At 44.6% G+C, this 15,359-nt stretch overlaps 1 long non-coding RNA gene across 1 annotated transcript in view; it reads right to left on the bottom strand.

Annotated features, from left to right (window-relative positions):
• Positions 1-10,781, bottom strand: part of LOC130363059 (uncharacterized) — an 82,782-nt gene extending 72,001 nt beyond the window's left edge. The window contains exon 1 of the long non-coding RNA XR_008891709.1: positions 10,674-10,781. This is a non-coding gene — a long non-coding RNA (uncharacterized LOC130363059). The remainder of the gene's footprint in view (positions 1-10,673) is intronic.
• Between the last annotated feature and the right edge of the window lie 4,578 nt (positions 10,782-15,359).

The raw sequence follows: 15,359 nt of genomic DNA, 5'->3' as shown, positions 1-15,359 counted from the left end.
TCCTGTACCCAAATTGTCATTATCCTGTACCCCAAGTGTCATTATCCTGTACCCCAAGTGTCAGTGTCATTATCCTGTACCCCAAGTGTCAGTGTCATTATCCTGTACCCCAAGTGTCAGTGTCATTATCCGGTACCCCAAGTGTCATTATCCTGTACCCCCAAGTGTCAGTGTCATTATCCTGTACCCCAAGTGTCAGTGTCATTATCCGGTACCCCAAGGGTCAGTGTCATTATCCGGTACCCCAAGTGTCATTATCCTGTATCCCAAGTGTCAGTGTCATTATCCTGTACCCCAAGTGTCATTATCCTGTATCCCAAGTGTCAGTGTCATTATCCTGTACCCCAAGTGTCAGTGTCATTATCCTGTACCCCAAGTGTCAGTGTCATTATCCTGTACACCAAGTGTCATTATCCTGTACCCCAAGTGTCAGTGTCATCATCCTGTACCCCAAGTGTCAGTGTCATCATCCTGTACCCCAAATGTCAGTGTCCTTATCCTGTACCCAAATTGTCATTATCCTGTACCCCAAGTGTCCTTATCCTGTACCTCAAGTGTCAGTGTCATCATCCTGTACCCCAAGTGTCAGTGTCATCATCCTGTACCCCAAGTGTCATTATCCTGTACCCCAAGTGTCATTATCCTGTACCCCAAGTGTTATTATCCTGTACCCCAAGTGTAATTATCCTGTACCCCAAGTGTCATCATCCTGTACCCCAAGTGTAATTATCCTGTACCCCAAGTGTAATTATCCTGTGCCCCAAGTGTCAGTGTTATCATCTTGTACCCCAAGTGTCAGTGTGTTATCATCCTGTACCCCAAGTGTCACTGTCATTATCCTGTACCCCAAGTGTCATTATCCTGTACCCCAAGTGTCAGTGTCATCATCCTGTACCCCAAGTGTCAGTGTCATTATCCTGTACCCCAAGTGTCAGTGTCATTATCCTGTACCCCAAGTGTCAGTGTTATCATCTTGTACCCCAAGTGTAAGTGTCATTATCCTGTACCCCAAGTGTCAGTGTCATTATCCTGTACCCAAATTGTCATTATCCTGTACCCCAAGTGTCATTATCCTGTACCCCAAGTGTCAGTGTCATTATCCTGTACCCCAAGTGTCAGTGTCATTATCCTGTACCCCAAGTGTCAGTGTCATTATCCTGTACCCAAATTGTCATTATCCTGTACCCCAAGTGTCATTATCCTGTACCCCAAGTGTCAGTGTCATTATCCTGTACCCCAAGTGTCAGTGTCAGTATCCTGTACCCCAAGTGTCAGTGTCAGTATCCTGTACCCCAAGTGTCAGTGTCATTATCCTGTACCCCAAGTGTCATTATCCTGTACCCCAAGTGTCATTATCCTGTACCCCAAGTGTCAGTGTCATTATCCTGTACCCCAAGTGTCATTATCCTGTACCCCAAGCATCAGTGTCATTATCCTGTACCCCAAGTGTTATTATCCTGTACCCCAAGTGTAATTATCCTGTACCCCAAGTGTAATTATCCTGTACCCCAAGTGTCATCATCCTGTACCCCAAGTGTAATTATCCTGTACCCCAAGTGTAATTATCCTGTGCCCCAAGTGTCAGTGTTATCATCTTGTACCCCAAGTGTCAGTGTGTTATCATCCTGTACCCCAAGTGTCACTGTCATTATCCTGTACCCCAAGTGACATTATCCTGTACCCCAAGTGTCAGTGTCATCATCCTGTACCCCAAGTGTCAGTGTCATTATCCTGTACCCCAAGTGTCAGTGTCATTATCCTGTACCCCAAGTGTCAGTGTTATCATCTTGTACCCCAAGTGTAAGTGTCATTATCCTGTACCCCAAGTGTCAGTGTCATTATCCTGTACCCAAATTGTCATTATCCTGTACCCCAAGTGTCAGTGTCATTATCCTGTACCCCAAGTGTCAGTGTCATTATCCTGTACCCCAAGTGTCAGTGTCATTATCCTGTACCCAAATTGTCATTATCCTGTACCCCAAGTGTCATTATCCTGTACCCCAAGTGTCAGTGTCATTATCCTGTACCCCAAGTGTCAGTGTCAGTATCCTGTACCCCAAGTGTCAGTGTCAGTATCCTGTACCCCAAGTGTCAGTGTCAGTATCCTGTACCCCAAGTGTCATTATCCTGTACCCCAAGTGTCATTATCCTGTACCCCAAGTGTCAGTGTCATTATCCTGTACCCCAAGTGTCATTATCCTGTACCCCAAGCATCAGTGTCATTATCCTGAACCCATATTGTCATTATCCTGTACCCCAAGTGTCAGTGTCATTATCCTGTAACCAAATTGTCATTATCCTGTACCCCAAGTGTCAGAGTCATTATCCTGTACCCAAATTGTCATTATCCTGTACCCCAAGTGTCAGCGTGTAATTATCCTGTACCCCAAGTGTCATTATCCTGTACCCCAAGTGTCATTATCATGTACCCCAAGTGTAAGCGTGTCATTATCCTGTACCCCAAGTGTCATTATCCTGTACCCCAAGTGTCAGTGTTATTATCCTGTACCCCAAGTGTCATTATCCTGTACCCCAAGTGTCATTATCCTGTATCCCAAGTGTCAGTGTCATTATCCGGTACCCCAAGTGTCAGTGTTACCATCTTGTACCCCATGTGTCAGTATCCTGTACCCCAAGTGTCAGTGTCATTATCCTGTACCCCAAGTGTCATTATCCTGTACCCCAAGTGTCATTATCCTGTACCCCAAGTGTCAGTGTTATCATCCGGTACCCCAAGTGTCAGTGTTACCATCTTGTACCCCATGTGTCAGTATCCTGTACCCCAAGTGTCAGGGTGTTATTATCCTGTACCCCAAGTGTCATTATCCTGTACCCCAAGCGTCATTATCCTGTACCCCAAGTGTCAGTATCCTGTACCCCAAGTGTCAGCGTGTTATTATCCTGTACCTCAAGTGTCATTATCCTGTACCTCAAGTGTAATTATCCTGTACCCCAAGTGTCATTATCCTGTACCTCAAGTGTCATCATCCTGTACCCCGAGTGTCATTATCCTGTACCCCAAGTGTCATTATCCTGTACCCCAAGTGTCAGTGTCATTATCCTGTACCCAAATTGTCATTATCCTGTACCCCAAGTGTCATTATCCTGTACCCCAAGTGTCAGTGTTATCATCTTGTACCCCAAGTGTCAGTGTCAGTATCCTGTACCCCAAGTGTCAGTGTCATTATCCTGTACCCCAAGTGTCATTATCCTGTACCCCAAGTGTCATTATCCTGTACCCCAAGTGTCATTATCCTGTACCTCAAGTCAGGGGCGGACACAGACAACAGAGGGCCCCTGTGCAAAGAATATGCCTGCCCCCCCCCACCCAGGTAATATGTTTGCTAGGTAAGCAGGTAGTACGTTTGCAAGTAGTAAATTAGGTAAGTAGAACATTCTCTAAGTAGGTAGGCAAGTAGTAAGTTTTCAAGTTATTTAGGCAGGTAGTAAGTTCAGTTGGTAGGGAGGCAAGTAAAAGGTTTGCCGCTAGGTAGGTAGGTTACCGTATATACTCGAGTATAAGCCGACCCGAATATAAGCCGAGGCCCCTAATTTCACCCCAAAATCCCAGGAAAAGTTATTGACTCGAGTATAAGCCTAGGGTGGGAAATACATCATCCCCCCCTGTCATCATCCAGACCCCAGTCATTAACACCCTCATCATCATCACCCTGTCATCATCCCCCTTCATCATCCCCCTTCATCATCACTGCCTGTCATCATCCCACACCCCCCTTCATCATCCCACACCCCCCTTCATCATCCCCTTGTCATCATCCCACCCCCCCTTCATCATCCCCTTTTCATCATCCCCACCCCCCTTCATCATCCCCTTGTCATCATCCCACACACCCCCTTCATCATCCCCTTGTCATCATCCCCACCCCCCTTCATCATCCCCTTGTCATCATCCTCTTGTCATCATCCTCTTGTCATCATCCTCTTGTCATCATCCCCACCCCCCCTCATCACCCCCTTGTCATAATCCCACACCCCCCCCCCTTCATCATCCCCTTGTCATCATCACCACAGGTCATCATCATCACCGCTTGTCAATGTCTGATACAGTGGTCTTCAACCTGCGGACCTCCAGAGGTTTCAAAACTACAACTCCCAGCAAGCCCGGGCAGCCATCGGCTGTCCGGGCTTGCTGGGAGTTGTAGTTTTGAAACCTCTGGAGGTCCGCAGGTTGAAGACCACTGCGGCCTTCGACATCATCCAGCCCCCTATCACCCCCTTTAGTTCTGTAGTCACCTCCGCTCGGCGCTGGTCCGGTGCTGCAGGACTGTCCGGTGGGGAGGTCGTCCGGTGGGATAGTGGTTCCGGGCTGCCTCTTCTCCGCGCTTCGGGCCCGGAATAGAGGCGTTGCCTTGAAGATGACGCAGAGGGACGTTGGTAATGAACGTACCTCTGCGTCGTCGTCAAGGCAACGTGACTATTCCGCGCCCGAAGCGCGGAGAAGAGGCCCCCCCCGATGAAGATGGCAGCCCGGAACCACTGTCCCACCGGACGACCTCCCCACCGGACAGTCCTGCAGCACCGGACCAGCGCCGAGCGGAGATGAGTACAGAACTAAAGGGGGTGATAGGGGGCTGGATGATGTCGAAGGCCGCAGTGGTCTTCAACCTGCGGACCTCCAGAGGTTTCAAAACTACAACTCCCAGCAAGCTCGGACAGCCGATGGCTGCCCGGGCTTGCTGGGAGTTGTAGTTTTGAAACCTCTGGAGGTCCGCAGGTTGAAGACCACTGAGGGCGGAGAGTTCACTCGAGTATAAGCCGAGGGGGGTGTTTTCAGCACGAAAAATCGTGCTGAAAAACTCGGCTTATACTCGAGTATATACGGTATATGTTTGTTAGGTAGGCAGAAAAAGCATTTGCTAGGTAGGTAATATGTTTGGTTGGTAGGTAGGCAGGTATATGTTTGGTTGGTAGGTGGGTGGCCACGTTACATTTGGTAGGTAGGCCCTTAGTCCAGTGTTTTCCAAACAGGCTTTGGCTGTTTGGGCATGCTGGGAGTTGTAGTTTTGCAACAGCTGGAGGCAATCAGGTTGGGAAACACTGGACTAAGGGCCCAACTACCACTGCCATAGTTAGTGTTTCCCAACCTGGGGGCCTCCAGCTGTTGCAAAACTACAACTCCCAGCATGCCCGGACAGTCTTAAGCTGGGAGTTACAGTTTTTCAACAGCTGGAGGCACCCAGGTTGGAAAACAATGGACTAAGGACCTACCTACCAAACCTGAGTGTCTCCAGCTGTTGCAGAAATATAACTCCCAGCATGCCTGGACAGCTAAAGACTGTCAGGGGAATGCTGGGAGTTGTAGTTTTGCAACAGCTGAAAGTCCCCAGGTTGGAAAATACTGACTAAGGCAGTGTTTTCAAAACAGTGTCTCTCCAGGTGGTCCAAAACTACAACTCCCAGCATTCCCGGACAGTCTCTAGCTGTCAAGGCATGCTGGAAGTTATAGTTTTGCAACAGCTGGAGGCACACTGATTTGTAAACACTGGTGTAACACTGGAGGCACACTGATTTGTAAAACTGGTGCTGAAACAATGATGACACTGAGCGCACGGTGATTCACTGACCTGCAGGAAAAGCAGAAGGCGGCGAACAGAGAACGGGACACCAATATTGGAGCAACGGGGGAGCATAGACAGTTGCGTTAGTTTCTTTTGGAATAATTTTCATCCCTGGCACAGTGGATAAAACTAAAATAAAATACTAAAAAAAGCCATCAAGTAGAAGTAAAACGTCCGTCTTTATTCAGGGTTCTTCCTTAAAAGCCTTCCTTAAAAACCGTGAACATATCAAAAATATGAAATATTGCACAAACAGAGGGGGGTCCCAAGCATGGCTGACGCGTTTCTGATGTATCGATCGTTACTCATAGCCTGTAGATCCTCAAATGAGGCACCCTTATATACTCCAGGGCATTTTCCCCATTCCCACAGGAAGGGGAGGGACAGGTCCACATCACATGTGCGCGTGATTAAAACAAAAACATGGGACCAAACACAGATAAATTATTCGGAGACATATCAGTAATGTAATATTAAATCTGTTTTGCTATTTAGACCACAGGGTTGAATGCAATTCAGAAGATAAATTCACATGATTTCCCTATTGTGGAGGGATCGAATATGGTCACCTCCCCTTTTATTTGGCTTCACCTTCTCAATGCCTGAGAACCTGAGGGAAGTGGTGTCTGAATTATGACATATTAGAAAATGTTTAGATATGTTAGAAATGTTCGAGCTTAAAGGGCCAGCAGCATGTCTAATGTGCTCTTGCATGCGTTTTTTAAGGGACCTTTTGGTTGAACCCACATATGTTAAGTGACATTGTGTGCACATGATTTTATATAAAACAAAAGTGCTATCACAGTTTATAAAGTTGTGAATGACATGGCATTTGCCATCCACCGTACCTTCTATTTTCTGGCATTTTTCGGCAAAGGGACATACCACACACCGCGATTTACCGCACTTGTGGAAGCCCTTGGTGCTAATCCAATGGGTGGTAACACTAGCCATGTCCACCATACTGGGAACAAGGAGATTGGATAGAGTAGGTGCCCGCCTCGCTGCAAATCTCACACCTGGCTTTATAATCTCCCCTACCGTGGGATCTGTTCATAGCAAAGGTAAGTGTTTAATTACAATGTGTTTGATGTCATTAAATTCTGGACTGTACGTGGTGACAAATGTAGGACAATCTTGTGATTCAGTTGGTTGCTTACTTGTAAAAAGGGATTTTTGATCCATAGGATCCACTCTCGACCGAGCTTTTTTCAAGAGCCATCCAGGGTAACCTCGAGCCGCCAGGCGTGTGCATGCTGCATCAGCTTCCCTGCGGTACATCTTGGCGGAAGAACTGTTCCGCTTAATTCGTATAAGTTCACCTACTGGTATGGCTCTTACTGTTTGTTTGGAATGGCATGAATTCGCCCTTAGGATGGTATTGCCTGATATCTTTTTTCTGTAAGGATCAACCTCAATTTTATTTGTATCAGGGTTGCCACGCAATATGACATCCAAAAAGGGGGTTTCACTTTTACACCATGTGTGGGTAAACGTAAGATTGAACCGATTATTATTGATATATGTCATGAATGCATCAACGGTCAGATGGTCAGACGACCAAATGATGAACACATCGTCTACATACCTCCCATACCATGCGAGGCATGTGGAAAATGGATTGGTGTCAGAAAAATTTACTGCTCCTCCCACCAAAAACAAAAAGCTTAGCCCGAGCTGGTGATGACTTTGCTCCCATTGAAGCACCCGTGCGCTGCAAATAAAAATTGTTAGCAAACATAAAATAATTGTGTTTTAACACAAAATCTAGCACCTCAATAATGTAATGTCTCAAATCCACAGAATATTTAGAAAATCTCATCAGTATATCCGAGATAGCTGATAATGCCAGGTTTTCCGGAATACTGGAATAGAGCGATTCAATGTCGCAAGTAAGCCACGACAGAGAATCGCTCCATGTGAATTCATCCATGATTTTTAGCAAGTGCTTAGTGTCCTTGATATAACTTGGGCATTGCATAACCAGAGGTTGCAGTACTGAGTCCAACCACTCGCATAGGTGCTCGTTAAGGGATCCGATCCCCGCCACGATCGGACGCATCGGCGGCGGGAATCGGTCCTTATGCAGCTTGGGTAGCGAGTGGAAGATAGGAATAATTGGAGCAGGCACGAAAATATAATCCACTTCTTTTTGGGTCAAAATAGATCTGGCTTTCCCCTCTTCCAACAGAGTCAACAGTTCTTTTTTAAAAGGTTCAGTGGGATCCCCACAAAGTTTAAGGTAAGTTTTATCATCAGATAGTAGATTTTCATTAAAATTGATATACAGTCCCGTGTCCATACATACTACCGAGCCGCCTTTATCGGCGGATCGGATCGTCAAATTTTTGTTTTTCTTTAATTTCTTTATGGCAGCAGCCTCCTTTTTTATTCAAATTAGGACGAGTTGTATTGGACATTACTTTTGATTGTAGATTAACCAAATCTTTCATGATAAGGTCCTGGAACCAATCAAAAATTGCTGGTCTGGTCTGTATGGGGTAAAAATTTTGGTTTTTAGTGGAGAAGGTATGTGCAGTATTCACTTCATCACAAATTGATATCCCACTATTTTCAAGGAGACAGAGATCTCTAAAAGCAATTTGTTCTGCTAACGTATGCATTAGTGGTAAATCAGGGTTTATAGAAAGTTGAGGTGGGTCCGATGGTTCATCAGCATTTTCCACAAAAAAATGTTTCTTAACTGTTAAAGTTCTCACAAATTTATTTATATCCAAAATTGTCCGATAAACATCAAAATGATGTGTAGGAGAGAAACCCAGTCCTTTCCACAGGACCGAGGTTTCTTCATCTGTAATGATTTGTGCAGAAATGTTAATGACTTGAAAATCCTCTTTTATTACTTTTTCCGTTTGTCCTTGTTAAGCTCCGAAGCTCTTCTTCCTATGTTTTCTGCCACCGCGCCTTTTGACTGTCTTCTCGCATTGCGATTCTTGTGAGTGTTCACATATTGCGGTTCTGAGTCCTCGCTAGTGTCCGTGGTATCTAAACAATCTGAATTTTCAGTAAACTCCTGGTCAGAAGAACTAAATTCACATGGAGCGATTCTCTGTCGTGGCTTACTTGCGACATTGAATCGCTCTATTCCAGTATTCCGCAAAACCTGGCATTATCAGCTATCTCGGATATACTGATGAGCTTTTCTAAATATTCTGTGGATTTGAGACATTACATTATTGAGGTGGTAGATTTTGTGTTAAAACACAATTATTTTATGTTTGGTAACAATTTTTATTTGCAGCGCACGGGTGCTTCAATGGGAGCAAAGTCATCACCAGCTCGGGCTAACCTTTTTGTTTTTTGGTGGGAGGAGCGGTTTATTTTTTCGGACACCAATCCATTTTCCACATGCCTCGCATGGTATGGGAGGTATGTAGACGATGTGTTCATCATTTGGTCGTCCGACCATCTGACCGTTGATGAATTCATGACATATATCAATAATAATCGGTTCAATCTTAAAGGGGTATTCCAGGCAAAAACTTTTTTATATATATATATCAACTGGCTCCAGAAAGTTAAACAGATTTGTAAATTACTTCTATTAAAAAATCTTAACCCTTTCAGTACTTATGAGCTTCTGAAGTTAAGGTTGTTATTTTCTGTCTAAGTGCTCTCTGATGACACCTGTCTCTGGAAACTGCCCAGTTTAGAAGAGGTTTGCTATGGGGATTTGCTTCTAAACTGGGTGTTGCCCGAGACAGGTGTCATCAGAGAGGACTTAGACAGAAAAAAACAACCTTAACTTCAGAAGGTCATAAGTACTGAAAGGATTAAGATTTTTTAATAGAAGTAATTTACAAATCTGTTTAACTTTCTGGAGCCAGTTGATATATATAAAAAAAGTTTTGGCCTGGAATACTTCTTTAAGTCCCAGGATGCCCTTGGTCCTAGTGGGGTTAAAAGGTCAAAAGATTAAAATATATAAACTAAGACACTGTGAAGTACGGGGATAAACTCGGCAGGCCTGGAGAAATATTTTTCTAAAAGATGTTTTTATGTACTTGATGTATTTCTAGGTGTATATTAATATATATATATATATATATATATATATATATTCAAAAACAATGCAGCACTACTTCACCATTAGATGCCCTGTGCCAGCGCCCTGACTCGATCAAAGTCCATGTAATAGAAAACAATGGCGCAGCACTCCAAAATTGCAAAAAAGTGTAAAAATGTATTCCTTCATGTCAAAATTCAAAGCGACGTTTCAGCTCCCCACTGGAGCTTTTTTCAAGCATGCTTGAAAAAAGCTCCAGTGGGGAGCTGAAACGTCGCTTTGAATTTTGACATGAAGGAATACATTTTTACACTTTTTTGCAATTTTGGAGTGCTGCGCCATTGTTTTCTATATATATATATATATATATATATATATATATATATATACATATATATATATATATATATATATATGTCAAAGAAGAAAGCAGCACTCCTAAAGCGTGAGTAGGTGCCTCCAGCTAGGGTCCGTGTCCAGGATCCTGCATACGTAGTTCCAAGGAAAATGCTGTGGCACTCAAGGTATGGTGAAAAAATTAAAACTATTTATTCATCCCAAATGTGCAAAGAGCAACGTTTCAATGGCCTCACACCATCATTATCAAGTGGCTTGATAATGATGGTGTGAGGCCATTGAAACGTTGCTCTTTGCACATTTGGGATGAATAAATAGTTTTCATTTTTTCACCATACCTTGAGTTCCACAGCATTTTCCTTGGAACTACGTATGCAGGATCCTGGACACGGACCCTAGCTGGAGGCACCTACTCACGCTTGGAACTATATATATATATATACACACACAAATCCAAAAATATGTTGCAGTCTCTTGTAATACCTTTTTTATTGGACCAACAGAATTTTGTAGAGACAAGTTTTCGGGATTCCTCCCTTAATCAAGTCCAATAGACAAGGACTAATGATCAAAGGACTTGATAAATTATCAGGGAGGAATCCCGAAAGCTTGTCTCTACAAAATTCTGTTAGTCCAATAAAAAAGGTATTACAATCTGCATCACTGGACTAATACGGCTACTCACATTTACTATACAGATATACACAGACCTGAAGATGGTTTAGAACCCTGTGATGTCACACATGCTTGTGATGATGTCACCGTAAGCTGTACAAGGAGGTGCGCGCCGGCTGCAGTCTCTTCAGTGTGTTTTGCATTCACAACCTGTGGTGCAAAGTGTTTCTTAGAGAGTTTCTATTTGCGATAGAGAATTCAAGATTTTGACCGTTCCTTGTCTGAAGAGAGAACCACAAGGTAAGTCTCAGCCTCTTCCATTCATACATACACAGGGCTTTTTGTTTGACAGTTTTTTTTTTTATTGTTGTTGCTTTTTTTTTTTTAGCAAAAAAAAAACAAGAAATTTATTTCCAAAAGAAATAACAAAAGTTATATTTCTCATAGCATTGTGATAATACTTGGCTTAGGCATTAAACATAATAAAACGCACAGATAGTATCATGACCAGAGCTTTTTCTTGCAAAACTGCTAAAATGCAATTATGCCCAAAAAAGCCCCCAAGAAAAAGAGTCCTAATTCATGAAGTTCTAAAAGATATAAGTCTATGAGAAAGATTTGGTGATGTAGTAAAAGAATGACAGAAAGATTAGGGCAGAAATATAATGTTATATAATAGAATTCTGTGTGTACTAACAATAGAAATACTCCGGGTACTCCGAAAGGGAACATTTTCAAATCAACTAGTGGCAGAAAGCCATATAGGGTACGGATAGATCCCAATGAGATGGGGTAGGTTCATTATTAGTAAATGTATATAGCGGGATAGCCCAATTGTATCTACAGTATGAAGTTCACATGGCCCAGTGACCATACAGCCAAGCCCTTATAATCCGCCATTACTAGGACAGATTCAGGGTTGTCAGATATTACTATGACCGGACAGGTTTAGGGTTATCAGATATTACTAGGACCGGACAGGTTCAGGGTTATCAGATATTACTAGGACCGGACAGGTTTAGGGTTATCAGATATTACTAGGACCGGACAGGTTCAGGGTTATCAGATATTACTAGGACTGGACAGGTTCAGGGTTATCAGATATTACTAGGACCGGACAGGTTCAGGGTTATCAGATATTACTAGGACCGGACAGGTTCAGGGTTATCAGATATTACTAGGACCGGACAGATTCAGGGTTATCAGATATTACTAGGACCGGACAGGTTCAGGGTTATCAGATATTACTAGGACCGGACAGGTTCAGGATTATCAGATATTACTAGGACTGGACAGGTTCAGTGTTATCAGATATTACTAGGACCGGACAGGTTCAGGGTTATCAGATATTACTAGGACCGGACAGGTTCAGGGTTATCAGATAATACTAGGATCGGACAGGTTCAGGGTTATCAGATATTACTAGGACCGGACAGGTTCAGGGTTATCAGATATTACTAGGACCAGACAGGTTCAGGGTTATCAGATATTACTAGGACCGGACAGGTTCAGGGTTATCAGATATTACTAGGACCGGACAGGTTCAGGGTTATCAGATATTACTAGGACCGGACAGGTTCAGGGTTATCAGATATTACTAGGACCGGACAGGTTCAGGGTTATCAGATATTACTAGGACCGGACAGGTTCAGGGTTATCAGATATTACTAGGACCGGACAGGTTCAGGGTTATCAGATATTACTAGGACCGGACAGGTTCAGGGTTATCAGATATTACTAGGACCGGACAGGTTCAGGGTTATCAGATATTACTAGGACCGGACAGGTTCAGGGTTATCAGATATTACTAGGACCGGACAGGTTCAGGGTTATCAGACATTGGTAACCTCAGGGAAGACGTCTCCATATAAAACACTTATAGAGAAGCGTCTTCTTCTGAGGCTGCGATGGTCTTAGTGTTATCTTGTGGTTCTGTGCTGGACATTTCTGCTCTGTATGAAGGATCTATTGTATAATGACAGGAATGACGACATGTTGTCTAATGTGTTCACTTATCTCTCTCTCTCTCTAGTGTTTTCAGGCTCTGACCTGTGACCATGGCCTCTTCACAAGACCCATTGCTGAAGGAGGAGGAAGAAGCAATGGAGGACGATAGTGATATGGATGTAGAAAAGGGCGATATCCCTGAGAGGCAGAACCTGCCATCTCTAAGCGTGATGTCCACCGCACGTTCCATCATCACCGTAGTGATCCTCGCCTTTGTTAATTTGCTCATCTATGCAAATCGCTCCAGCGTGGCGGGGGTGCTGCCTTATATACAGAAAGCATATGACACCAATGCTAGTCTGTCCGGCTTATTGAATACATTGTTCATTGGAAGCTACGTGCTGGTCGCACCAATTGCCGGATATTTGGGCGACCACTGTAATAAGAAATATACTGTTTGCGCAGGAGTCATCGTTTGGCTGAGCATGACACTTACCCTGTCATTCATCCCTGACGGGTACTTCCTGCTCTTCCTGCTGACGAGTGGACTGGTTGGAGCCGGAGAGGCGACTTTCTGCACCATCGCCCCCTCCATCATTGCAGACCTTTTTACAAGTGACCAGCGGACCCGCATGCTGAACGTGTTTTACTCCGTCATACCTGTAGGCTGCGGACTAGGATACATCATCGGGCCCAAAGTGACTGATGCAGCAAGGGGCGATTGGCACTGGGCATTTCGGGTCACCCCTGGCCTGGGCCTCATAGCTGTGGCTTTGATGATTCTGGTCACAAAGGAGCTTCCAAGAACGACTACAAACGGGAAGAAGAACAACAAATCCCAGAAGTTTGCCAAATGGGCGACAGATCTGAAAAAATTATTTAAAAATCGAAGCTTCATGTTAACCACCATGGGATCGACAGCTGTATCCTTCATAGTGGGAGCCATAGGTGTATGGGGTCCGTCATACCTGACCCACGCACGAACACTCCTACAAGAGAAGGACCCTTGCCGTGCTGAACCGTGTGACTATCACGACATCCTAATATTTGGTGTGGTTACAGTCGTTTCCGGCATTCTGGGAGTTGTAGCAGGGACGGAGATAAGTAAAAGATATCGCAAATCCAACCCACGGGCGGACCCGCTTGTGTGTGGATGCGCGATGATGCTCTCCGCCCCTTTTCTTCTGTTGGCATTGACTTTTGGCAACATCAGCCTCGTTGCCACCAACATCTTCATCTTCATCGGAGAGACGCTTCTGTCAGTAAATTTCACCCTCATATCTGACATTATACTAAAAGTAGTAACTCCGTGGAGGAGATCTTCAGCCCTGGCCGTGCAGATGACAATCTATCACCTCCTAGGTGACGCCGGCAGCCCGTACCTCATCGGCCTGATATCTGACACCTACGAACGAGGATATGCCAAATCCCCTCTTCTGAAATACCGCAGCCTGGTGTATGCCCTCATGACCTGCACCATAATGGCAGTCATCGGAGGGGCCTTCTTCATGGCCACGGCCCTATATATAGAGAGGGACGAAAAAGAAGCAGAGATGGAATCAGAACCTCCGTCATCCTCCTCCTCCTCACTGCTTCCTGCCGATGAGGACCGCGCTTCAGACTGAGGAAAAGTCATTGCTTACCTTTATCTCGTTTACTTCATTAAAAAAAAATTAAGAAAAAAATAACTGCATTTGTTCTATGTTCCACTTTACCCCTTATTCTCTTTATTCTCTACCCAGGGGCGGACACAGACAGCAGAGGGCCCTCGTGCAAAGAATGTGCCTGTGCCCTCCCCCCCCCCCAAAACATCAAATGTTCAGCACCCCCCCTCCATGTGTCACTTACTCAGGTGGACCCCCATATGTCACTTGCTGTTTCTAATTATTTATTAAGGCCTCCCAAATGCCGCAGCTCATTCAAGTCCCCCACATTAGGTAGCATAGATTCCCAACATTAGGTAGCATAGATTCCCCACATTAGGTAGCATAGTTTCCTCACATTAGGTAGCATAGTTTCCCCACATTAGGTAGCATAGATTCCCTACATTAGGTAGCAGTTTCCCCACATTAGGTAGCATAGTTTGCCCACATTAGGTAGCATAGTTTGCCCACAATAGGTAGCACAGATTCCCCACATTAGGTAACATAGTTTCCCCACATTAGGTAGCATAGTTTCCCCACATTAGGTAGCACAGATTCCCCACATTAGATAACATAGTTTCCCCACATTAGGTAGCATAGTTTCCCCACATTAGGTAGCACAGATACCCCACATCAGGTAACATAGTTTCCCCACATTAGGTAAAATAGTTTCCCCACATTAGGTAGCATAGTTTGCCCACATTAGGTAGCACAGATTCCCCACATTAGGTAACATAGTTTCCCCACATTAGGTAGCATAGTTTCCCCACATTAGGTAGCACAGATTCCCCATATTAGGTAACATAGTTTCCCCACATTAGGTAGCATAGCTTCCCCACATTAGGTAGCATACTTTCCCCACATTAGGTAGCATAGTTTCCCCACATTAGGTAGCACAGATTCCCCACATTAGGTAACATAGTTTCCCCACATTAGGTAGCATAGATTCCTCACATTAGGTAGCCATAGCCCCCCCCCCCCCCCCAAACACACAGACAGACACACACAGAGACACACTTACCTGCCCTGCACAGCGCTTCTCCTCTCCGGCAGCGGCCTGACGAGTGACGTCACTGAAGTCCTCCTGAGTGGGTCTGCAGAAGTACGTCACTTGTGCGACGTCCCTTGTCAGACCCCGGTCGGCCGGAGCAGACTCACTGTCTAAAGTGCCCGCTGCGCTATTATATCCCG

The sequence above is a fragment of the Hyla sarda genome, chromosome 3, assembly GCF_029499605.1.
Source record: "Hyla sarda isolate aHylSar1 chromosome 3, aHylSar1.hap1, whole genome shotgun sequence".
In the NCBI taxonomy this organism is placed as follows: Eukaryota; Metazoa; Chordata; class Amphibia; order Anura; family Hylidae; genus Hyla; species Hyla sarda.
This window is presented reverse-complemented; position numbering and strand designations above follow the sequence as displayed.